Raw genomic sequence first — 24,354 nt, forward strand, 5'->3', positions numbered from 1 at the left:
GCACCTCGTTTTTAGGTGTGGAGTTTTTCAAACGGAACGCAATAAATACAGAACAGGACTTCAAGGTCAGCCCCTTTCAGCTGTTGCTCGAAGAAAGTCCCATTCATGTTTTGGCTCCGTCCTAATAAATATTTTTTAGTCTCCCAGCATTTACTTTGTTGATTGGCATTTCTGGTTTGTCTGTGGGGTGGTGGCATTGTAATGCATTGCGTCCCGATAGGGAGCTCAGCACCTGTTTACTGTGGTGGTTGGGACGGTATTTCACCAGCTTTATCAGACTTCTGGTATGAGATGGTGTTTAGTGTGCATCTAAAAAGTTTCAACATTCTCAGCCACTGTACCTAGGAAGATGACCGCCCAGAGGAGGCATTTGCATCGTATGGTCAAGCTGCTTCCTGACCGCAGCACAAGCATGAGAGATGCCTCATCCTGTTTGAGTCCGGCAACTAAAACATAGACTAAATTTAGTTGAAATCTTAATAACAGTATAACAGTTCTTAGGAAGTTTTCCAAATATTCTGAAGCTGTCGGAAGTATCTATTCTTTACTATGACTTTTGCCATTTATTTAAACATTGCTGTGACTTGACTAGAACTGTTTGATTTAGCTCCATCATGAGAGATTAATGTTACTGAGGTGACTGAAAACAAGTCTTGTGATTGATGTGGTATCCCTCGAGTGTACTGTATTGTGGAAGTCATTTTTAGAAAGTCATAATGGTCTTAAAGTGTATCTCAAGGCCTGCGTTTGTTTGTAGGAGTATGGGTGTATTTACTGTGTGGGAAGAGCCGGGCTTTATGTACCAATTATGCCAAAAAAAAAAATGGGGGGGGGGGGGGAGGGATGGCAGTATGTTTGTTTTTCCCCCATTCTTCTCTTGCTTGTCCTCCCACCTCCGAGAAGCTGGACTATGCAAGCTTAATACATAACTATTGTGTCCCCCAGGTCCTCGTCGTGCACTGATTTTATTATTATTATTTTTTTTGCACCCACCTCATTTGCAGAAAACCTCCATCCTGGTCCTTGGGTCATGTGATTGTGGTGAGTGTCTGAGAATGGCATGGTTAGAGAGGTGATGGGGAGGGAAGGGGGTAGACTTATATTTTGAGTATAGGGGATCTATAGGTATGCAGAATGCCAGGTTGGGCACCTGAAAAGCAGGGGTTGTGTACTATTTGAATGAAGGCATGGTTGGATGGTTTGTTTCTTTTTTACCACATCTAATGATCACGAACAATCAACATTCCTAGGGGAAATGGAACGTCTGAGAATGGGTAAAATACAGACAAAAAAGGAGCCAAGACCCTCAGGGGTGAAAACAAGTGGAGAAAGAAAGGGAGAGCTAATGGGACCAGGAGTCCAGACCCGGTCCAAGAAGATCTAATGAGAAACTTGCTCAGGGGTGTGCAGGTTGAAGTGGATAAGGGTGGCAATATGGTCATCATGAATAGAAAAGATTATTTACAGGAAATTGATAGACAACTAGGGGATATGGATTGCTATGAATTGGTAACCAATAACCCTATAAAATAAATTTCTTCCTTTATTAATATGAGGATTAGCGAATGGGCAGAGTTGTTTGATTTCAGATGATGAATATCGTTACTTACAGGTTAAGAATCCCTTCTTTCATTGTAATTACATTTTACCGAAACTACATTCTGAAAGAGGAGGTAAGTTAACACACTATGGTATGTACAGTAGCAATCAGAAATAGGAATAAAAAGCAATGGAAAACCGTTGAAAGCAATAGGCAATACTGAAGGACGGAGGGTTTAGGGTGGGTGGGCGGGGGTGAGAACCAAACCATATACTAGAAAAGTGGAATAACGACTAAGGAATTGGAATCGGTAGAGGGAAGCTGGAGGAACTAGGAAACCACAAGTACTAGAGTGCCCCCGTGCGAGCAGGAGAAAGAGGTAAGTTACTGGTTCTACTCCAAGGACTTCAGAGAAGGATATTGCAAGACCTAGAAAAGACTGCAAGAAACCAAAGGTGTATCCTGGAAGAGGAAGACCTGGAAAAGAAGCGGACCAAGTCCTGTTCACATTGGAGTGTCCGGTTGTGGCAGTAGCCACTACCCACTGCTCTGTGGATGCAGGAGTTGGTTGACGGTGAGATGAAGATGGACAACAATGCAACACTGGAGCAGATGAAGAGTTCCCGGGTGATGCAGTTGCAGTCCCATGCCAGATGAAGGATTGCAGTGAATCTGTGGTGTGGATAAACCACCACCAAGCCTTGGTAAAGGCAAATGTTGTGTTTGGTGGAAAAGTGGAGCTGCCAGGGACCAGCAAGGTTCAGAGGGACTCAACCCATTGGGTTGGGGGGGGGGGACGTAAAGGGGGGAGGGGTGGGAGTCTCAGGCGAAGGTCAGCAGTGCAGAGAGTCCAAAGAAGATGAGGGAAGACCCACAGGGAAGGAGCCCAGGAGTTGCAGGGAGGCCAACGCAGCACACTTCAAGAGAAGTCTCATTTTGCAGGAGAATCACACAGAGGGCTGTGCATAACAAGGTATCATGCTGGGGATACACAAAGCCTCAAGATCCCTTAGAGGAGCTGCCACCAAGCCTTGGTAGCTGCAAGAGATGTGGAGCATGGGTTGACACAATAATATAGGTTTAATCTCTTTTCAGCTGGGAACAGGCAGTCTCAACATAGAGGCCATGACTGAAGTTCAAAGTTCTGGTTCAAAAACCAGTAGCATTTATACAGTAAAAAACACAAAAAACTGTGGTCCAAAGTTCAGCATTGACGTAAGCACCTACAAGCAGTACAGATAAGATAATGAGATGCATCTGGAAAGAAGCACGTGCACTTGTTGGCCTCATGGGTGGGTAAGTTACACTGACGTCATTCACCATATCTATCTCTGCACAACAAGAGATTATATGTTGTGTGCTGCTCATGGTAGCCCTGCCTTGCAAATACTTATCTGACCCTTACACAGTTCCCCTTACCACGATATGAATGACTTGGGGTTTTTAGGCCCCTTGTGCTAAGGCAGGATACACCCTTTTGTTCCACCCTGTTCGTGGTAAGTGAACATTTTGAAAGCAACAGTTGGTGCAGCTTTAAAGAAAAACTCTCATTCTAATGTGGCTTGGGCCTCTTGTGTGTTTCAGCATAGCTAACTTAACAATGCAGCATGTGTATAAGTTTCCTAAGTAATAAGTGTTTGTTTGTCCTAAATATGACCTGCCTTTTCTATTGAACCCACAGTCTGTCTTTTTTTTAACATGTCATGTATTAAGCCTTTCACTACTTACATTGGTTTACAACTATCTCTAGCCTAAAATGTTTGTATTGGGATTTGGGAACTTATGTTTGTTTGTATGTGATGTTTTATTATTCTTCCTACATCAGAAGGTAAGGGCTTACCTTTACCAAAGTTAGACAGCTAGTAGAGAGGACCATGGGACTACTTCAGACCACACCCATGATGCCTGACCCATGCAGCTCTGGATGAGGGGAGATCAATGCAGCTGGTCGTTGTTGCAGTTGGTGCCTGCAGATGCAGGGAATTGTGTCCTTCACTCCAATAAAGATTCCTTCTTCTGCAGGCTGAAGACTTGCTGCCCTCAAAGGATACATAGCTGGGGAAATGTTGCAGTAGCTGGAAAGAGCTGGCGAAACAATGTCCCATAGGCCTCTGGCCACCTTGGATTCAAGATGGTAGAATCAAGGGGCCATCTGGAGGAGCTCTTGGGCATCACTCCAGGGGTGGTGATGGACAGGGGGGTGGATACTCCCCTTTCCATAGTCCAGTTCCGTGCCAGAGGAGGGACTGGAGGCCCCTGAACCAGTGCAGACTGGTTTATGCACAGAGGGCACCAAATGTTCCCTTCAAAGCATACTGGAGGCTACCCCTCACAAGCCATGTAACACCTATTTCCAAAGAGAGAGGGTGTTACCTCCCCACCCCCCTCCTCTCCCAAAGGAAATTATTTGTTCTGCCTTCCTGGGCTTGAGCTGGTCAATCAGTAGGAGGGCAGACACCCGTCTGAGGGGTGGCAGAAGTGTAGGCTGCCCAGAAAACCCCAGAAATCTGGTAGGAGCAATGGTGGGGATTCTCCAAGGAGCCGCCAGAGTGCATGGAATCCTACAACCAATACTGGCAAAAGTATTGGGGTATGATTCTGCCATGTTTGAAACCAAACATGCCCAGGTTCGGAGTTACCGTTATGTAGCTGGACTTATGTCCAGTACAAGCGTAAAATGGTGTCCCTGCACTCACGAAGTCCAGGAAAATGGAGCTGGAGTTTGTGGGGGCACCTCTGCTCATGCAGGGGTGCCCTCCCACACAGGTACTTGTACCCTGCCCTCTGGGCTGGGAGGGCCTACCATAGGGGTGACTTATAGTGGCCTGGTGTGACCTGAAGTGAAAAGGGTGCATGCACCTTTTCACGCAGGCTGCAATGGCCAGCCTGCAGATACATTTTACATGGGCTCCCATGGGTGGCATAATACATGCTGCAGCCCATGGGGAACACCTGGTGCCCAATGCCCTGGGTACCGAGGCACCATATACTGGGGACCTCTAAGGGGGCACCAGTATGCCCAATGTGGGGTGTTTGTGGTCCAAGCAACCAAGTTTAAAGGGAGAGAGCACAGTCGCTGGGGTCCTGATTAGCAGGATCCCAATGAACACAGTCAAAACATACTGACAACAGGCAAGAAGTGGGGCTAACCATGCAAAAAAGAGGGTACTTCCCTACATTGACGCTCCTCAAGAAAATGAAAAGAGGACCATGCCGTATGATCCTCATTGCTCCCAGATGGCCCAGACAGTTTTGTTTCACAGAGCTTTTGCTGGAACAGGTGCACATTTAACTGGAGCCTATTCCAACTTTGCTGACCATGAGTGAAGGTTAGGTATTTCATCCCAATCCGACATCACTACATTTGTCGACCTGGCTCCTGAGATCAATGAATTTGTAAACCTAAATATGTGCGGACAGATCGTATCAAAAGCCAGAAGTGACTCCACCAATAAAATGTTTAAACTCAAATGGAAATGTTTTTTTTTTTTTTTTATGCCAAGGGGAAAGTATACATCTGATTTCTTGAATTCCAGATTGGATACTGTCGCTCCATTACATTTGGTGAAAACTGCTCTCACACACTCATCCATTAGAGTACATTTTGCTGTGAAATCCTGTTTTAGGCAAACAGCTGACTGTCCTTCCCTTTGGTCGGCAAGGATTATCAAACAATTCCTCAAACGACTGTTAAAGCTTTCCTCTCCGGTGAAGGAACGTCCTCTGGCTTGGCATCTCAATGTAGTACTGAGCCAATTAATGAAACCTCCATTTGAGCTAATCCACAAAGCAGAGTTAAAATATCTGACATGGAAGACGTTGTTACTTCTGGCACTAACTTTAGTGTCATATAAGCATTTACCATCAAACTTCAATGTAAACAGGACCTCATCTTAAGAACAAATCCCAAGTTTATACCCAAAATTTGTTCATAGTTTCACCTTAACGAGCCCCAAATTTTACGAACTTTCAGCGGAAAAGTCCCTACATACTTTGGACATTAAGAAATGTATAACATTTTATTTACACAGAACAAGACAGTTCCGCAAAAATGATCAGTTATCCATAGCCTCTGAAACTTTAAGAACTAGATTTCCATTGACCAAACAAACTATAGCGAGATGGATTGCAACAGCCATCCAATTCTGCCACTCAAAGGCAGGCACACCCTTAACATGTAACGTTAAAGCACATTCCACTAGAGCCATCTCCACAACCACAGCTCTCCTTGCTGGTGTGCCCATTCAGTAGATCTGTCGAGCAGCAGTCTAATCCAGCAGGTACACCTTTATGCAGCATCACTGCTTGGATTCCACTGACAAAACTGATGCAGCAGTGGGGCAAGCAGTATTATGTCATCTAATTCAACAAGGGGAGCCAATTCTATTGTCTCACCTTCCGCAATATACTTGTGATGTTAATTGCAAATAATAACTGCTGACTTTTCTGATTCAAGCATGTGAATCTATGAATGATCCAATACTGGAGAAGAAAATAAGTTACCTGTAACTGTAGTTTTCCAGTATTGGTACCTTTCATAGCTTGTGCTGGAACATGTGAGAGTCTGGAACCTCTGTGGTGAGGGTTTTAAAGGGTGCTGTTGCATGGCTGGCTAGACTGTGGGTCTTTTTAAAGGGAAAACAGGCATTACAAAGTGGCGTGTTGCCATGCGATACCATTACAGCGCTGCCGGTACAACACAGGTACCATTACCACGCATAACCTTTCCCATGCAGGATGTTATGACGATTATCCGTTTACCCACACATGCCTTTACAATGAAGTTTGTTGTAAAGGCATGAATGGTGAAGGCATATGCGTGGTAATGATCTTAGTTGTAAAAATCTTATACAGATCAGCATTATATCCTGCTGTAGCAGGCTATACCGGCCTGTAAGGGCCCACTCCCGAGTTGAAGGGAGCGGGACTTTGTCGGTATAGCCCAGCTACAGAGGGCTATAAGTCTATTACAACATTCTGCCACTAGAGGGCAGAATGTTCTAATAAATGTAAACAAAGGCCTTATGGAGCCTGAGGGGATTGAAATTCCCTCAAGCTCTGAGTCCTTTGCTCACATCAAAAGCTGTAGGGAGCTCAGTGGAGCGCCCAACTTTCCAATGTTCTAATAAGTGTTTTATATAGATATATAATTTTAGCAAAAAACATTTTTTTGGTGTGTAGAGTGTTTTGGATTGGCAAGTGCATGTTAAGGGAGGGTATTGGTTTTTGGGTGGCAAGGGCATTTTTAGGCTTTACGGTGGGTATGAAATTTGGGTGGCAAGGATAATTTTAGGTAGGGTATGGGTTTGGGTTTGGTATGGGTTTTTGGATGGCGAGGGATTTTGTAAGAGTTAGAGTGGATATGGGATTTTGGGTTGCAAGGATAATTTTAGGGTTTAGGGTGGGTATGGGTGTTTGGATGGCAAGGACATTTTTAGGGTTTATGTTGGGTATGGGTTTTTGAGTGGCAAGGGATCTTTAGGGTCTAGGGTGGGTTTGGGTTTTTAGGTGGCCCGGGTCATTTTAGGGTGGGACTGTGTTTTTTAACTGGAAAGGGTAATTTTAGGGTGGGTATGGGTTTTTGGGTGACAAAGGTAATTTTAGGGTCTAAGGTTGGTATGGATTTTTGGGTGGCAAGGGAATGTTTACAGTTTATTATGGGTTTTTGGGTTGCAAGGGTATTTTTAGATTTTACGGTGGGTATGGGTTTTTGGATGGCAAGGGATTTGTTTTAGGGTTTAGGGTAGATGTGGGTTTTTCGGTGGCAAGGGATTTTTATTTTAGGGTTCAGGGGGTGTTAAGGTGTGTGTGTATGTGCTTACCGTGTACTTTTATTCATATATACGGTGGCACAGCACAGACAAGTCTGCAACCCAGATCTTGTAAACGATGGAACTATTTATTAACAAAGTGACATATTCTTCAACAAAATGCAGACAATAATGAAAAATAAAATTGCCTATGTGTTTCAGCTACACGCCTTCAACTAGGTTTATGTGGGTTTGTACCTACATGTTCATTTTTTGTTGACCAAGCATACACCTTTACTATGCATGCCTTTGCTACAAAAATGTAAGTATTTTACGGAAAAATATAAACACTTTATACATTAAAAAGGTTTATACTTAAACTGTAAAATACTTTTACTTGCAAAGTCTTTACCACATGTATGTCTTTACCATTAATGCTTTTACAATTAAATTTGTTGTATAGGGATACGTGGTAAAGGCATAATCTTTGTAAAATGCTGCATGGTATAAAATGCTGCATGCTAAAGGTTATGTGTACTAATGGTACCTGCATTGTTATTGCTGTGATCTAAAGGCATGCGTGGTAATGGCATGCATGGTTTCATCATACATTCCTTTTTAAATGATACTGATCAGCTATTAAAGTGATTTGTTTTTAATAAATATTAAGGAAAATCAACTTTTAGGAACTTACCTTTTCCCTGTCTGCAGGTTGTGCAGGCTAATTTGCATTTGCTCTCCAACTTTTCTCTGCCAAGGATCAGCACTTGGATAGGGTTGAAATTCCTCGCAGGAGCTTCACAGTAGGTGACTGTGATTTATAGGTCGACATTAATGGGCAGAAATTACTCCTTAACCTCAGGGTGTTGGCAACCTTTTTTGACATTGGTGTCAAATTCTGCTTGTCACAGGGATGGGGAATTCCTGTCGCCTGATGCCTTACTGAGAAATATTGTTATCTTTGGGGCCTATGGGAGGCTAGAAGATGTAATTTCTATGTTGCCAAAAAGACAAGTCTGCAATACATTGAAGTAAACCTGAGCAGAGCTGTGGAGTGATCGACTGGATTATCACTGTGCAGTAGTCTTTCTGAGAAGCTTTAATTTTTTTTCACAAGATGATTGTGAGAGAGACGCTGTAAATAGTTTTAAAGCATTTTTCTTTGAACTGACACGTTCTTGGTGGTTAACACACTTGTTGCAGAAATCAGTTTTTTGTCTAGTCACGCCGTTGACACACAATATACCACAGAGTATTAAAGTGTCTCATGTAGAAAACACACATTGTGTAGGATGTAGGTGGCATTTTTAGGGTCGAGCCTTCGTCGCATGCGTATCGCAGCCAGACGCTTTAGGTATTAGAAAAGGGCTCGGAGCCCTGTCGACGTCACGTCAGTGTTTTTCATTGGTTCGTGGGCTTGCCTATTAAAATCTGCTTGCTTTCATTAGTCGAAGGCATGCATACGTCATACCTTTTTCGGTAGCTAGCCCTCCTCGAGCGCATCGACCAAGTCCAGAAAACACGCGAGGCTCGCTGTTTTCTGTCCGTCTCGTGGACTACTTTTTCTCTATTTTCCTAGCGCGATTTCGCTTGGCAGAAGTCGAGCGCTTTACACAGTTAATTACACTTTTTCGGGTTACGTACATAAATGCACTTTTGCCGATAGGTGAAAAGTCAGGTTAGGAGTTTACAACGCTATCAGCTCTAACATGAGCAAACGTGAGACCCGTTGCATTGCAAATGCTTGTTATTTTATGTTGATAGGTAAGTGGGCTACTACTTTTGACAAATAACTTTTTAACACTTGCAGTTTACAAACAGTCCTTCTAATATAGCGCAGTGAGCTATGAACTGGAATCAAGGACCTAACTGCAAGGCATGGGTATATAACATTGTTTTTCCCTCTGTCTTTTATTTTTATAAGGCTGCTAAATTGGTTTCTTTGGGTAAAAATGTCTTCCTAGTACAAACAACCCCAATCACTCTGTTGTGGTTTAATTCCTGACTTTGTGTTTTTCTCAACCATGCACTCTTCACATAAAATTCCCTACCAGTAAAGAAAGACAGCGAGGGTATATACTTGATTTACACACTAGTATGTTTATTGCTAATGTTTAATGGGTGAGAGAGATGTAGACCCTACACTAGGTTTAGTAGCACTACTAAAGAGTTAAACAAATAGTAAGGCTATTTAAATTGTTATTTGTATAAATACCGTACAAAATGGTACATCTGACAATCTTGCAGAGCATGTTATCTCTTATATACAGGGATTGAACAAAGTAAACATTTTGCCTCCACATCGTAGTTTCTCTTAAGTACTTGTGAACTGATAACAAGCTGTGTTCCTTTGTATCCCATCTGTTGCATTGGCATCTAAGTGTTAGGCTCCAGCCAAGATTAAACTCTGACAAAACGAGGGCCTTTTAAAATTGACCTTTGTTTTAGGCCCAGCTGGAATCTAAAAACATGAAAGTCCCCTCACTGCCTGCGTGTTGCTGCTCCGAACAGAAAGCTGACCACATGCAGGCTGCTGAATGGAGTCCGTATTGTCAAATTTCACTGGGATAAATTCTTTGTATTTCCCTGAGGTAAGACAGATCCCCAGAACTAGGATCCGGGTAGATCCCTCTTCATTCCAGCACTCCCAAAAAGTAAACCCTGGTTCGCTGAGTGCAAGATGACTGGTGGTACTGCTTTCATGTTCTTCATTAGATTCTGCACATTTGACAGTACATTGAAATGAATGTAAATGCCAACAGCAAACCAATGAAGCTTCTGCAGAACATGCTTTGCTAGTGCAGATGTATGAGTGCCTACCAGTTTGAGCTGCAGAGTTCTGCACCACCTATGGAACAAACATAAGCTTTTTTCCAGGCCAAGGTGAAGTTCATTATTGTAATCCATCCTCAACAGTAACTGCAGAATGCCAGCCCTAAAAAAAAAAAAAGGGGGGGGGACACGGGGGCACACAAAAATACTAATAACAGCTTTAGATAAAATAAGCCAGTTAAGAAGAGTGAAGTCTCAATGCTCAAATTCCTAATTAATTTTACTGGTCAGGGCCCTCACTCTTGGGCCACAATTTGAGCCCAAGAGGCACACGCTAGTAAAACCATCATTACTTCAGGAATACTAAAGTGATTAAAACTGAGCCAATGGTTACCTATCCAACACCAATCTTTATCATGAAATTGTCTAGAGAGGGCTGCTAAGGGGCCCACCATAAAGGTGAAAATAGATACTATGCGACTCGGTGAGGTGCTTAGGTCCAGGTGTCGTCATAGCGGCGGCTCAGGGTTTTTCCACACCAAGCTTGTTTTGCACACATAATGTGTTTGCGCTTTTCCCACCAGCACAGGGTTACACCATGCTGGGACACAACATGGGGGATGTGGAAGGCAGACATGATGAGACTCTCAGCCTAGGAATGTTTTCATCTAGGAAAATTACAGCTCCGTCTCTGGAATGCGCATTGGGGCAGGTCCCCCTTTTTTTTTTTTTTTTTTTGCATGTTTTTGACACAGACTGAGTACAGCCAGCGCTTGAATTTCATAACCAAAGAAAGGGGGGATTACTAGAATCTTTCTTTTGAGCTGGTTTAAGATATATAAGGTGACGACACTTGGCACTGAGGAAGGAGCTTGACTAAAAGTGGACGCACTGTTCAAGGAAAATCCCATTTTGGGGACAGTCACCTGTTCAGCTCGATGCTGGCAAGGATGAAGGATTCAACCCAGAAGATGATGCATTTTAATTCTTAATTATTTAGCTTGACTATATGTATATTATATATATATATATATATAAAAGCACACACACATTTTCATTGCATATATTCACTATTGCTGTATTGCACATTTTCTGCCTATCATTGTTTAAGTGCTGTGAGTATTTTGCCATTTACACATGTTTCACTGCATTCAAGTTAAATGCTTATGTTCATATTTTGGTGTGCTTTTATTTGATATCTGGGAAGTGCCTTAAAACATTGATTACTCGGACTAAGAGTGCTGCATTCTTTGGCATCATTTCCTCTTTTTAAAATAGAGCAACACAGCCGTCTCATGCAAAAGTGAAATGGATTTAACTTCAGGAGACTCAGATCAATCAAGACTTTGTTCTTTTCAAAGATGGTCCCAACATAGTACATATGCAGCTTGTAGGAATTCTCAATTGCTCTTTGACTAGGTCACTAAAGAAAATACCGACTTAATCAGAGAGCATGTGGGCCAGGCATAGATTGAGCTGTGAACTTGATTTACGACTAATGCTGCAACCCTCAATCAGTTGACAGTCCGATGGAACAACTTTAAGAATGTTGGAGATGGTAAGGTAGTTTTTAAAGAAAAGGGCATATCGTTTTTGTCCAAAATAGGATTTCTAATCTTCATCTGAAAAAACACTTAGTTCTGTGTGTCAGTTAAAATCATTTACATCTATTGTAGAACCATGGCTTTCTTTTCTCAAAGAAAATGTAATCTCAAATGTTTGTGCACACAAGAGCTACTGGATGCTTATTCTTAGAAACTTCTTTTGTTTTGTGTTTTAGTACTGCAACAGCATGTGAATAGCCATATGAGGCCCCAACCTGTCATAATTGTTTGACAGTCATTCACAGTATAAAGATTCTTACTGCAGCTCCTTCTGTGCGAAGGAGTTCCACCTTGCTTTAAGAGGTGACCAAAGAACAGGACATGAAGTTAATTGTTCACCAGTTTTTACTGTTGTCTCACTACTTGTTGAATGAATACCAGTAATACCACTTTCAGTATAAAATTATATTTTACCTTTGCATTGTTGCAAATCATTTTTGTCAGTTTCATTAAGAGCAAATAAAAATCTTTTAATTTTTATGTACCGACCCATACAATTGGTGGGACAAGTGGATTTTTTTTTTGTTTTTTACAGGGCATATAGATTTCTGTAGCATTTTGTCCCTTGGACAAGTGGATTATTTAAACATTTCCACACCCGTGTTGACAGGTCTGCTGGAATTTACATATCACACTTTGGGTGTTCTTGAAAGGCTGAAAATTTGATGACAAGACAGTTCTTGTGTAACCATTGTCTTGTTGCAGGAAGCACTTTTGTCCTACCAGAGGTCTGTCTCAGAGGTTTACTTGTAACATTTGGGGTACACTTGAAAGGAAGGAAACAGGATGCCAAGACAATTCACATGTAGCCACTGTCTCATTGGTGGGGAACTCTGCTTTTGTACTACCAATTCTGGGTTTATTTTGTGGGGCGAAGAAGAGGGTGTAGAGTTGCTGTCTCAAGCTGCACTTTGTTACATTTGAAATAATACTGGGATTAACACACGCACACCCCTCAGAATCCCCCCCACCCAAAAATAATTTAGGTTTGCCATGTTGAATATGATTGGCCTGGGAACTTTTACCCCACTGGTTAGGGCATGCACAGGAGTCATTCCGACCCACTAGCTCATATCCGGCATAAACATGGCACCAATTTCAGAAAACTAATGGACCTGAGAAAGAACAGATCATGACTGGACCTGCTGTCTTTTTATGAGAATCCCTGAAGGACTGTAACTGCTTCCTCTTGCACCCATGGCAAAGAAGTAAACGCCAAGGTTCCCACGAATTGCCTCCTGTTCAAGTTACAGGGATACAAAAAACTACAAGTGACCTTTCAGCAACTGACCAGTGGCAATGAGACTTGACCCTGAACCCTGCTGTTGGCCTCTGCCTCACACCCTCTTAGTATGTAAGTGCCTTCCCCTGAGGTTCTGGGTGGCTTTCAAAGTAATTGTACTTTTGTGGTGGATTTGGGCTTAGAGGATAAAGGGCCTGATTATGACCTTGGCGGATGGTATACTCTGTCACAAACGTGACTGATATCCTGCTGTTTTACAAGTTCTATAGGATATAATGGAGCTTATAATAGTGTGGGTGGGATATCTGCCTCATTTGTGACAGCGTATCCCATCCGCCAAGGTCATACTTGGGCCTTCAGTCAGAAGGTAAAATGATTGACCAGGATGAGCCTGATTGGTGTATCTGACCCGCTTTTAATCACTGTCCGTCTCAAACTGTGCCTAGGTCCTGGTTTACAGTGGCTGTTGACTACCATAGACACTTTTTGTGTTTTAAAATATTATTTGTACTTCTAAAGAAAAAAATAATAATAATCATAGCTCCGGTCCTCTTCATTGGATTTCTGTTATTTTGCATGTTTAATTGTACTCTTTTTCCTCTAATTCTATTTTGGATTTATTTTGTTATTGCTTTGCATCTTAACTTTATTGTATAAATAATTTGTACATTGCCTATGTTAAGCCTGCCTGCTCTATGCAATAGCTGACAGAAGATTGAGCTCAGGGTAGTTTAGTGACTTTGAGGGTTCAACCTAACAAGGGTTGTGATTGTTCCTTGAGGTGCGCAGTCACCCACCTTAAAATATAATCCAATTCTTACATCTTACAAAGTGGATTATAGCATTTGACCAGATACAGTAATTGTTTTAATCCTTACACCAGTACTGGCAATATGCTGCCTGTGTACTTAATGCCCTATTTGTGTAAGGTGCAGGTACAAATACAGATATAAATACCTACTTGTTGGTGACCACTAAACACCTACTAAGAAAAGCTTTAGAGCTCTAATATTCTGCTTCATATCATAACAATGCAGAGTTCAATAAATAAAACCCTGTCTTTACCAGGAAACAGCCTACAAGGGCACAAACCAATAAACAGTCTACAGAATGATGAGTTAGTATTCTAAAGCCATATAGTGTCTAGTAGAAATACTTTTTAGATCTCAATTTCATATTGTAATCAATAGTAAGACACAGTGAAGTTAAATTCTTGAAGGAGTAAAGAAAGGAGGTAGACATCTCTAATAAGATCTCTAAAGCAGAGGTATTAAAACTGTTTTCTCTGAGGTACACCCCTAAGCTAAGTGTGTTCTTCTGATGGATACAACTACCTGTGGATTCCTCACTTAATTCTCCCCATGCGTAGCATTCGACGGAAACTTCTCTCTAGCTCTGCACGTTGGCGAGGACGTCACAATTGCCCGACTCCACGCGGCTCCGCCTCACGTCATCGTGGCAATAAGAGGCCCTCGCCGACGTCAGTTCCCTTTTTTCTGTGCCTTCGATAACGGTTACTTTTCTAGCTACCTGTATCGTTCGCTCTTCGGAAGGGATACTTTGTGTTTTTTTCGACATGTCGGCTCCGAAGAAGTCAGGTTTTAAGCTCTGGAGAGAGTGTGGAGGTCGGATGTCGATGACTGATCCCCACAACGATTGCCTTTGGTGCCTGAGTTCGGATCATGACGTCCAGGAATGTGGTTCATGCCAAAAGATGTATCCGAAGGCCTTGAAGGAACATGAGGCTAAGCTGTTCTTAGCCAAGTCGAAGAAAGAGAGGAATCGGCACCATGGTTCGTCTTGAGGGAAGTCGAGTCATAAGAAACGGCGTCAATGTGACTCTAGGCGTCGGTCCAGGAGCCGGTCGGAGTCAAGGTCTCCGTCGACACGACGCCGTAAGTCTTGGGAAGTCAGCCCGACGGTGTCGGTCTTTGAGGTTGTGGAGCCTCAAAGTCATCCTCTACTTTGGGGTGGGGAGCCCACCTGGGGGACCTGGAGATCAAGGGTCGTTGGTCTCCAGTAGAGCAGATGTTTCATATCAATCTGCTGGAACTGCGGGCAATTCGTTTGGCCCTCAAAGCCTTCCTCCCTTCCCTTCGCGGTCAGTCGGTTCAGGTTCTAATGGACAACACGACCGCGATGTGGTATATCAACAAGCAGGGAGGTGTAGGGTCTTCTTTGCTGAGAGGCTCTGCGACTCTGGTCCTGGGCTCTGGACTATCGGCTTTGCATAATAGCAAACCATCTGGCCGGGGTTCAAAACGTGCGTGCGGACAGTCTCAGTCGGTTCTTCTCAGACGATCACAAGTGGCATCTTCATCCGGATCTGGTTCTTTCTGGATGTGGGGTTTTCCCCGGATAGACCTATTTGCCACTCGGGAGAGCGCGCACTGCCTGTTGTTCTGCAGCCTTCAGGATCTGACGCAAGGAGCGTTGGGGGATGCGTTTGATGACCTGGTGCGACCAGTTGCTTTACGTGTTTCCCCCCATACCCTTGATTCCTCTGGTTCTGAGGAATATTCGCCAAGACCGGGCCCAAGTCATTCTAATAGCTCCAGATTGGCCACGAAGGGTGTGGTACGCAGACCTACTCCAACTCTCGCTGTGCCCTCCGCTCCGTTTCCCTCTCAGGGCAGACCTCCTCTCGCAGTCGCAGGGGCGGGTTCTACACCCCCACCTCCAGAGCCTACACCTTCATGCCTGGCGATTAAACGCGGCAGCCTGAGTGCAGAGGTGGTGGACGTTCTTTTATCGGCCAGGCGACACTCCACCAAATCAGTCTATGCAAGCAGGTGGGCTAAATTTGTTCATTGGTGTGGAGAGCAACAAATTAATCCCTTAAGTGCCCATCTATCAGATATATTGTTATTTGCTTTTTTGTTGGCGCAGCATGGTTGTGCTGTGGCCACTGCTAAAGGCTATCTTTTGCCCTATCGGCCTTCTTATGTCTTCCTGATCAACCCTCTCTGTTTAAATCCCCTTTAGTATTAAGGTTTTTGAAGGGACTTACTAATAGGTTTCCTCCCACTCCTTTTATCATGCCCCAGTGGGACTTAAATCTGGTGTTGACTTTTTTGATGGGCTCTCCCTTTGAGCCACTTAATTCATGTCCCTTGAGGTATTTGTTTTTAAAAACTGTGTTTCTGACAGCCATCACGTGGGCTAGAGGTGTAAGTGAGCTCCAGGCGCTTTTTGTTCATCCGCCGTTTACAACTTTTCATAAAGACAAGGTGGTTTTGAGGACCAGGGCGGCTTTCCTCCCCAAGGTAGTGTCTCCGTTTCACTTGGGACAATCCATCACTCTCTCGACATTCTACCCTCCTCCGCATCCATCTAAGGAGGAGGAAAGACTCCATCGTCTGGACCCCAGGAGGGCTCTCAGCTTTTACATTGACAGGACGAGAGAGTTCTGCTTGGATGACCAACTCTTTATTGGATACGTGGGGAAGAGGAAGGGGCAGGCTGTCCACAAGTGAACGCTGTCCCGGTGGGTCGTTCTTTGTATTAAAATATGTTACTTATTGCCAAAGAAGGATCCTCCTGAGGGGATCAGGGCCCGTTCCACCAGGGCCAAGTCAACCTCATCTGCTCAGGCCAGAGGTGTTCCGGTGGCGGACATTTGTAAGGCTGCGACTTGTTAGTAAAGTGCACTACATGTGCCCAAGCCTTGTAAATTAAATGCTACTTAGAGGCCTGCTGCATTGGTTGTGCCACCCACTTGAGTAGCCCTTTAACCATGTCTCAGGCTTGCCATTGTAGAGCTCGTGTGTGCAGTTTTAAACTGCCATTTTGACCTGACAAAGTAACCACTTCTGCCAGATCCAAAGCTTCCCTTTTTATATGTAAGTCACCCCTAAGGTAGGTCTTGGACAACCCAGAGGGCAGGGTGCAATGTATTTGAAAGGCAGGACATTTATATTTTAAGTTTTACCTGTCCTGGTAGTGAAAAAACCCCAAACTATTTTTTCTCTGTGGAAAATGGATTTCTCAACTTGGCGTGAGGGCTCAATTTTGTCTAACTATTAGCTCTGTTTGTTTTACGCTACGAACAACATTGTATGCCTTCAGCAGCCCTGCTTATTTTCGTTTTTTAGAATTGTGTTTGAAACTTTGCAGATGGGCTAACTGCCCCATGTTCTCAGAAATGTTATTGCTGTGCTTGAACATCCTGTTCTTGTGGTTCAACAGTATTACAGGAACTGTTTGCTTGAACGTGTTTGGAAATTATGACACATGTATAGTGTGATAAAGTGGGTATGGTAATAAAGACATCGGCAGGGGGAGAGGGAGGCCAGTTGCTCTTGCCCAGAGAGACTCGGTCATTGACACTCTTTGGGGGTGATGCGCTGCAGCGAAATAAAATGCTATCTTGAAGACTACTCCGAATCCTTGTATTCTATCCTGTAGAAATTCAGCTTCTTACCAGAAGACACTTGTAAATTCATTTCACAAACTTGGTGGCCTGTATGGGGACTCGTGGAGAGAAATTCTACAGAGTAAAAGGCTGTGACAGAAGAAGGAGACCGGAGACCGCACATCGTGGTGGCCCCTGCTAAAAGGCACAAGTTTCTTGCAGCTGCTATCTAACGTCACCAACTTCCATTCCCTGTATAGAATGTCTCCCACTGAGACCCAGTAGGAGGCCGAGGAGACATTTGACCTCAATACTACGAGGATGCAGACCCAACCTATTTGGTGAGACTGTTCTATGTCACTTGTAACTTGTAAACTTGTATCCTGGTATTGACTTCATATTGATCTTGGTACTTATTTGTGACCTTCTCATAGGTAAATTCTGCATTCGGGACAACCATGGGTAAGTTCCAGAAATGTGTTTCTAAATGTTGTTGTTGTTGTTTCTGGACTCCCCGTCTGGATGAATCTATACCTGTGCTTTACTGGGCTTGATTAGATCAAGCAGCAGGAGAGCAGAAACCTACCTGAGGGGTGGCAGCAGCTGGGCTGCCTGAAAAACCTGTTAAGACTGGTGGTAGCAATGCTAGGGGTCCTCTAAGGAGCTCCCAGAGTGCATGGAATCATATTTCCAATACTTGCACCAGTATTGGGGTCTGATTCTGCCATGTTTGATACCAAACATGCCCAGGTTCAGAGTTACCATTGTGTAGCTGGACATTCGTAGTGACCTATGTCCAGTGCACATATAAAATGGCATCCCAGCACTCACGAAGTTCAGTAAAATGGGGCTGGAGTTTGTGGGGGCACCTCTGCTAGTGTAGGGGTGTCCTCACATACAAGTACCTGCACCCTGCCCTCTGGGCTGAGAGGGCCTACCATTGGGGTGACATGCAGTGACCTGTAGTGAAACCGGGTGTGTGCAGACGGTTTACGCAGACTGCAATGGCAGGCCTGCAGAACCCTTTGCATGTGCTCCATACGGGTGGCAGAATAACTGCTGCAGCCCATAGGGATCCTCTGGACCCACAATGCCCTGGGTACTTAGGTACTATATACTAGAGACTTAACATGGAGGGTCCAGTATGCCAGTTGAGGGAAGAGAAAGGTACAATTTAGAGGAGAGAGCAAAACTACTGGGGTCATGGGTAGCAGGAACCCAGTATACACAGTCAGACATAGTCAAACATACTGACAACAGGTAGAAAATGGGGTAACAATGCCAAGAAAGAGGGCACTTTTCTACAATGATGCATCGCTTTGACTGCACAACGCATCCTTGACACTGGTCACCACATCATAAGGCCCTTCACCTCGGTCCTCGGCAGTTATGCAGCAGGAACCTGAATCCTAAGTCTGCTGCATCTCCGAACCAACACATCACTGCTGTGTGGTTTGAAACCTACGCAATACTCCGCAATCAGTATTTAAAGTATTTTGGTTCTGCAGTCCCTGTAGCAGGCCCTCACTCCATCACTGTCAGTCTGAACTTTAGAATTTGTTTTCCGGCCCAGCGTAACAGATATCACCGGTTGGTGCTTCTTGCTTCTAAGTGCTATTTTACAGTTTAATCTTTAGAAATTCATAACTCAAGGTCTACTTATTGGATTTTTGTCATTTTGCTCTTGTTTTATTTATTAAAACCAGAGTTATTTTTCTAACCTGATGTGAAATCTTTTTATGTGGTGTTTTCACTTTCTAACTGTTTGAAGTGTTGCACAGATACTTTACACATTGCCTCCAAGCTAAGCCTAACTACTCTGTGACAAGCTACCAGAGGGTGAGCAAAGGTTACTTCAGGGTTTGCCTGACTCTTAACCTGACAAGAATTGTAGTTGCTGCTTGACCAGACAACAGATAACTGATACTAAATCCCAACATAACACTTTGCATTGGGTTTGTGTTACAAAAGTAATGCAAACCCATCGCATTAGTAAATCTGGGTGTTAGAGTGGCACTGCACTGCATTGTGTTAAGTTTGGTTTCAATCCAACACAAAATTCAATTTGCCCCAGACTGTAAATACAACCACTCCACTTTGCTTCAGGTTTGTATTAAAAAAGTAAACCTGATGCAAAGTCTTTGTAAATCCGGGCCTAAATCATTTTGCTACAGCATCTTGTATGTTGTATTTAATGCAGATTCCAAGTAAGATATTCACAGTGCTTTCTGTCACAATCTGGGACCTTGTAGCCCTATAAATGCAAAAGGCACTATTCCTTACTGCAGGGTTCAATGCTGTGACTCTTGTCACACACAGACATCTGCAGTGATCACATTAATCAACTGAGGTTTCATAACATGAGGGCTGTTTCCACTGGATAAGCTCCATTTATTTTTCATCTAAAGAGTGTATGTTTTTTTATATATAAATAACCGGGGGTGAAAAAAAACACAAGTGCTGCGCAATATTTTGTTTGTTTTATGCTGCCACCAGACTGATTGACTCCTGCCCCCATGCAACTTAGGATCACAGTTCCCATGCTTACAATTTAATGGCCGATTGTAGATTAAGCCAGCCTGGAAACACACCAAATGAACATGGTTGCATTTTCAGGCCACCCTAAGTATTTGCTGAGACATTTCCCCTTCCATTTGAATACAGCCACAAAGCCACAGACCCTGGGTCGGGGAGGGGTCTCAGCTTGAATACACATAAACCTTATTCAACATTTAAAAGGCATTTTAATTTAGAAAGATGGTCTTCCAAATGTAAGATCTTGATCACCACCCCTGGGATGTATACCTTTTGTGCTGTCTCAGGAAATTTCAATACACTTGCATCACACCCAATGCAATCTTTTTTTAATAATTTTCCTCACTTTAGATGCCACTAACACCAGAAATATTATTTATACCTTTTGATGGATACTTCGAATCACTGATTCCTCACATTTAGAATATCATCAGGTGCCAGACTGGATCCAGAATATTTTTCAGCGTAGCCCCAGAGTGGCGGTAGGTGGTGTTGTGCGGCCCCATGTTGACTTAACTCTGCTCAGAAACTAATGGCTTGACCCAATATAGTGCCACACAAGCATGCTGACATTAGTTCCTTTCTTCTCACATCTTCGTTTGTGAATCCGGAGTTAGCTCGTACTTTTTATTTTTAGTTGACTGGCTTATTTTCAAGACTTACTTTCAATGTGCAAAGGAACATCTACCCTTCAAAAACAAGAATGTTTAAGCCTTGTGGAGACTGTTGCAATTAAGTCTTCAGGTAAGTCCAAGTCAAAAAAGAAGCACAAGACGTCCAAGCAAGCCTTGCTCCAGCCTCGCCTCTCTCCCTCTGAGAAGTTGTGAGTACGTCAAGGTGCCCCCTGGTCTCTCTACCAGTCCCCTACTAAGGATAGGGTCCCGCAGCTGCTCTCAATGTGCCCTTAATTTCTGTGTCATTCGGCAACGCTACAACAGATTGAGGCATTCAAGGAAACCATGCTCTTTATTGTTGGCACGCTACCGCCTCCCTGTGGTGCACCTTTGGGCATTATGGATCCGCAGGGGGCTTCAGTTGGGTTACTGGCAGCCATAGGTTTTGCACAGGGAGGGTACCCTTCCAGTAACAAAATACTATGCTAAATATAGTTTAACATGCTTCCTGCTGGGAGTGTGTTGTGCAGTGCAGCATGCATGCAAAGTGGAAAAAATGTGGAGAAATAAAAACATTTCTCCAAGTCGAAGCCACTTTAAAAAATTTGTTATTTTTCTGCGCAAAGCCCTGTCTAAAAATGTTAGTAGCTATGGCTTTGTATAAAAAATAATTGGTGGGTGCATGGGAATGTCCATTTACCACCCATGGTATGCCACCTTAATACAAGCTTTGTTACTTTAGGGCTACTTTCTAGTGCAAATACATTTTTTCCCCGGAAAGTAAACCCCATATCAAATGTATGTACCAGTTTGTGTCACTTGACGACAACCACAGTGCAAATTGTTAGTAAATCTGCCCCTAACTGTTTAGGATAAAAAATGTGGGGCATATTTAAGAGCCCCTAGTGCCACATTAACGTCATTTATTTTACGCTAATGTGGCCCGAGTCCAAAATCGCTGCAGCAGATTTACAAAGTGGCGCATTGCATGCATTGTGCCACTTTGAAATCCCCTGCGCCACAATATGCCTGCGCCAGGCATAATGTATGCAAGGGGGCGTTCCCCCCATTAGAGGGCTGAAAAAATGGCGTAAAGAAATCTGAAAGATTTTTTGTGTCATTTGTTTCAGCATTTTTAATGATTGCTGAGAGCAGGCGTTAAAAGGGGCATGTTATTGTTTAAAATGGGCCTCTATGTACTGTTCAGAGTTAGCATCAACATTTTGGTGCTAACTCTGAACAGTACATCAATAGCATCAGAAATTCTGACACTATTGCCCCCTACCATCCTCCATGGCGAAGCATATTTTAAATATGACGCACACATGGTGGCAGTAGGAGGCCGCAAGGGGCCACAAGAAAAGTGGTGCTAAACGTAATGTAGTACAACTTTTCTGAAATATGACTTTAGTGTGTTAAAGTTATATATGTTTAGTAATACAAAACCAGATTGTACCTAGTGCAAACCTTTTTAAAAAAAAAGTTCCATTAGAAGAATACATCCCAGAATGCAACAGAAAACACCCTTGTAGGAAGCTGGCTCTGTATATACTATATCAAAATGAGATAGAGTGTGCACAGAGTCCAGGGGTTCCCCAGATGCTTAACAGAGGGTAAAGTAGATAATACTAATGCTCTCTTTTGTGGTAGTGTGGTCGAGGAGTTAGGCTTATCAGAGGGTAGTGCAAAGCATTTGTTCTACACACCGACAATAGAAGAAGCACACACTCAATGACTTAACTCCAGACCAATTGTTTATATATAGAAAAATATCTTTCGTCAGTTTTTTTCTGGAGCCACAAAATTAAAGTTGCAGGTAAGTACTTCAGTAGATTCGTATTTCACACATATATCAATAATACTTTGAAATCGATAAGTTATACAGTTTTTGAAATATTAGCAATTATGTTTTAAAAGTTGACAGTGCAATTTTCAGAAAGAGTTCCTGGGGGGAAGAAAAGTTATTTAGATTTACAGGTAAGTTCAAAACTTACAGTTCCAGTTTCCGGGTTTTAGGAAGTGCACAGGTTGGGGGTTCAAGTTAACCCCAAACACCCACCACCAGCAACACAGGGCCGGCCGGGTGCAGAGGTCAAAGTTGAGGCAAATTTAACATGGGTTCCTATGGAGACTGGGGGCACTCAGTTTCAGATCTGCTGGCCCGCGTCTTTGGAGGGCAGACCTGGGGGAGGTTAGAGATGCACTGGGGGGGCACAAGTAGACACCAAACACACACCCTCAGCGGCACAGGGGAGGCCGGGTGTAGGGTGTAAACAGCATTGGTCTCCCAATGCTTTCCTATGAGGGGACCGCTGGGGTCACTTAGATGCTGCAAGGCTGGGTCCCGGGGGTCAGTTTGAGAAAACCACAGGCTGGACAAATAGGAGGGCTGCCTGCTGAAGGTTGCTGTGCCAGTGGTCGGGTTCTCCAAGGCCTGGGGGCTGCTGTTGCAGTGTACCTTTAGACGTCGGATATCTTAGTCCGGAGCTTTCGCGGTCAGGGGAGTCCTCTGGATTCACACTGCAGACGGCGGCGTGAGGAGCAGGAGAAGTCAATCCAGGGTGGACACTTGCTCAGAATCGGCTGGGGATCCTTTTTAGCTGATTGGGCCATCTGGGCACGGGCCGTGGCCGTCGGGTGCAGAGTGGTCAGGACTCACGGATCCGGGGAGGCTCTGGAGTTCTTGTGTCTTGTTTCTTCTTGGACAGGGCCACAGGAGTTCTTGGTCCTTTGGGGTGCAGGGCAGTCCTCTGGAGCTGGGCAGAGATCGCTGGTCCCACAGGATACGTCGCTTTATTGTTGCAAGTTCTTTGAAGCAGGAGACAGGCCGGTAAGTCTGGGGCCAATTCAGTTTGCGTCTTCCTTCTTCTATGCTGGGTGTTCAGCTTAGCAATCCTTCTTCTTTCTTGTCAGGTCACCAGGAATCTAATGACTTGGGTTCAGGGGAGCCCTCAAATCCTGGATTTAGGGGTGTTACAAGGGTTAGAGGGTAGGAGCCAATGGCTACTGTCCCTAAAGGTGGCTATACCCTTCCTGTGCCCACTCCCTTTGGGGAGGTGGACACATACCTAACCCTATTGGTCCCTGTTCTCCAAACCAAGACAGAGGATTCTGCAGGGAGGGGGTCACCTCCACTTTGGACACCTTAGCGGTGGTCCTAGCTGGGGTGGTCACTCCTCCCTGTTTTCCCCAATTTTCCCGCTGGACTTGCCGCCAAAAGTGGGGCTTTGTCCGGGGGACAGGCAACTCCACTAACTGGGGTCCCCTGGGGCACTGTAACAAGAGGCTTGAGCCTTTGAGGCTCACTGCCAGGTGTTACAGTTCCTGCATGGGGGAGGGCAGGCTTTGTTTCTGGCCACACTGTACTTACAATGTCTAAGAAGGTACCTAGACACTGTAGGGGCGTATTGATCATGCAGTTATGCCCTCACCTGTGGTATAGTGCACCCTGCCTTAGAGCTGTAGGGCCTGCTAGACGGGTGACTTACCTATGCCATAGGCAGTGGTTTGTGGGCATGGCATCCTAAGATGGGTGCCATGTCGACTTTGCCTTTTTCTCCCCACCAGCACACACCAACTGCAAAGGCAGTGTGCATGTGCTTGGTGTGGAGTCTCCCAGGGTGGCATAGTGCATGCTGCAGCCCTTGGGGATGGCCATGACTAGCTTTTACAAAGGACTTAACTGTGTGCTATGGGTGTGCCAATTGTGGAAACAAAGGTACAGATTTTGGGAAAGAATACTTATGCTAGGGCCTGGTTAGCATCGATGTCATCAGTATCAGGCAAAAAGTGTGTGTGTGTGTGTGGGGGGGGGGGGGGTATCCTTGGCAACAATGGCACTTTCCTACAACGCTTTCAAAAGGAATAAGCCTCAAATGACTTTGTCAACGCGTGCCATTTACCATCTCCCCAGCACATTTTAGATTTGCTCATTAACCGGTT

Source organism: Pleurodeles waltl, chromosome 2_1, assembly GCF_031143425.1.
Source record: "Pleurodeles waltl isolate 20211129_DDA chromosome 2_1, aPleWal1.hap1.20221129, whole genome shotgun sequence".
Classification (NCBI taxonomy): domain Eukaryota; kingdom Metazoa; phylum Chordata; class Amphibia; order Caudata; family Salamandridae; genus Pleurodeles; species Pleurodeles waltl.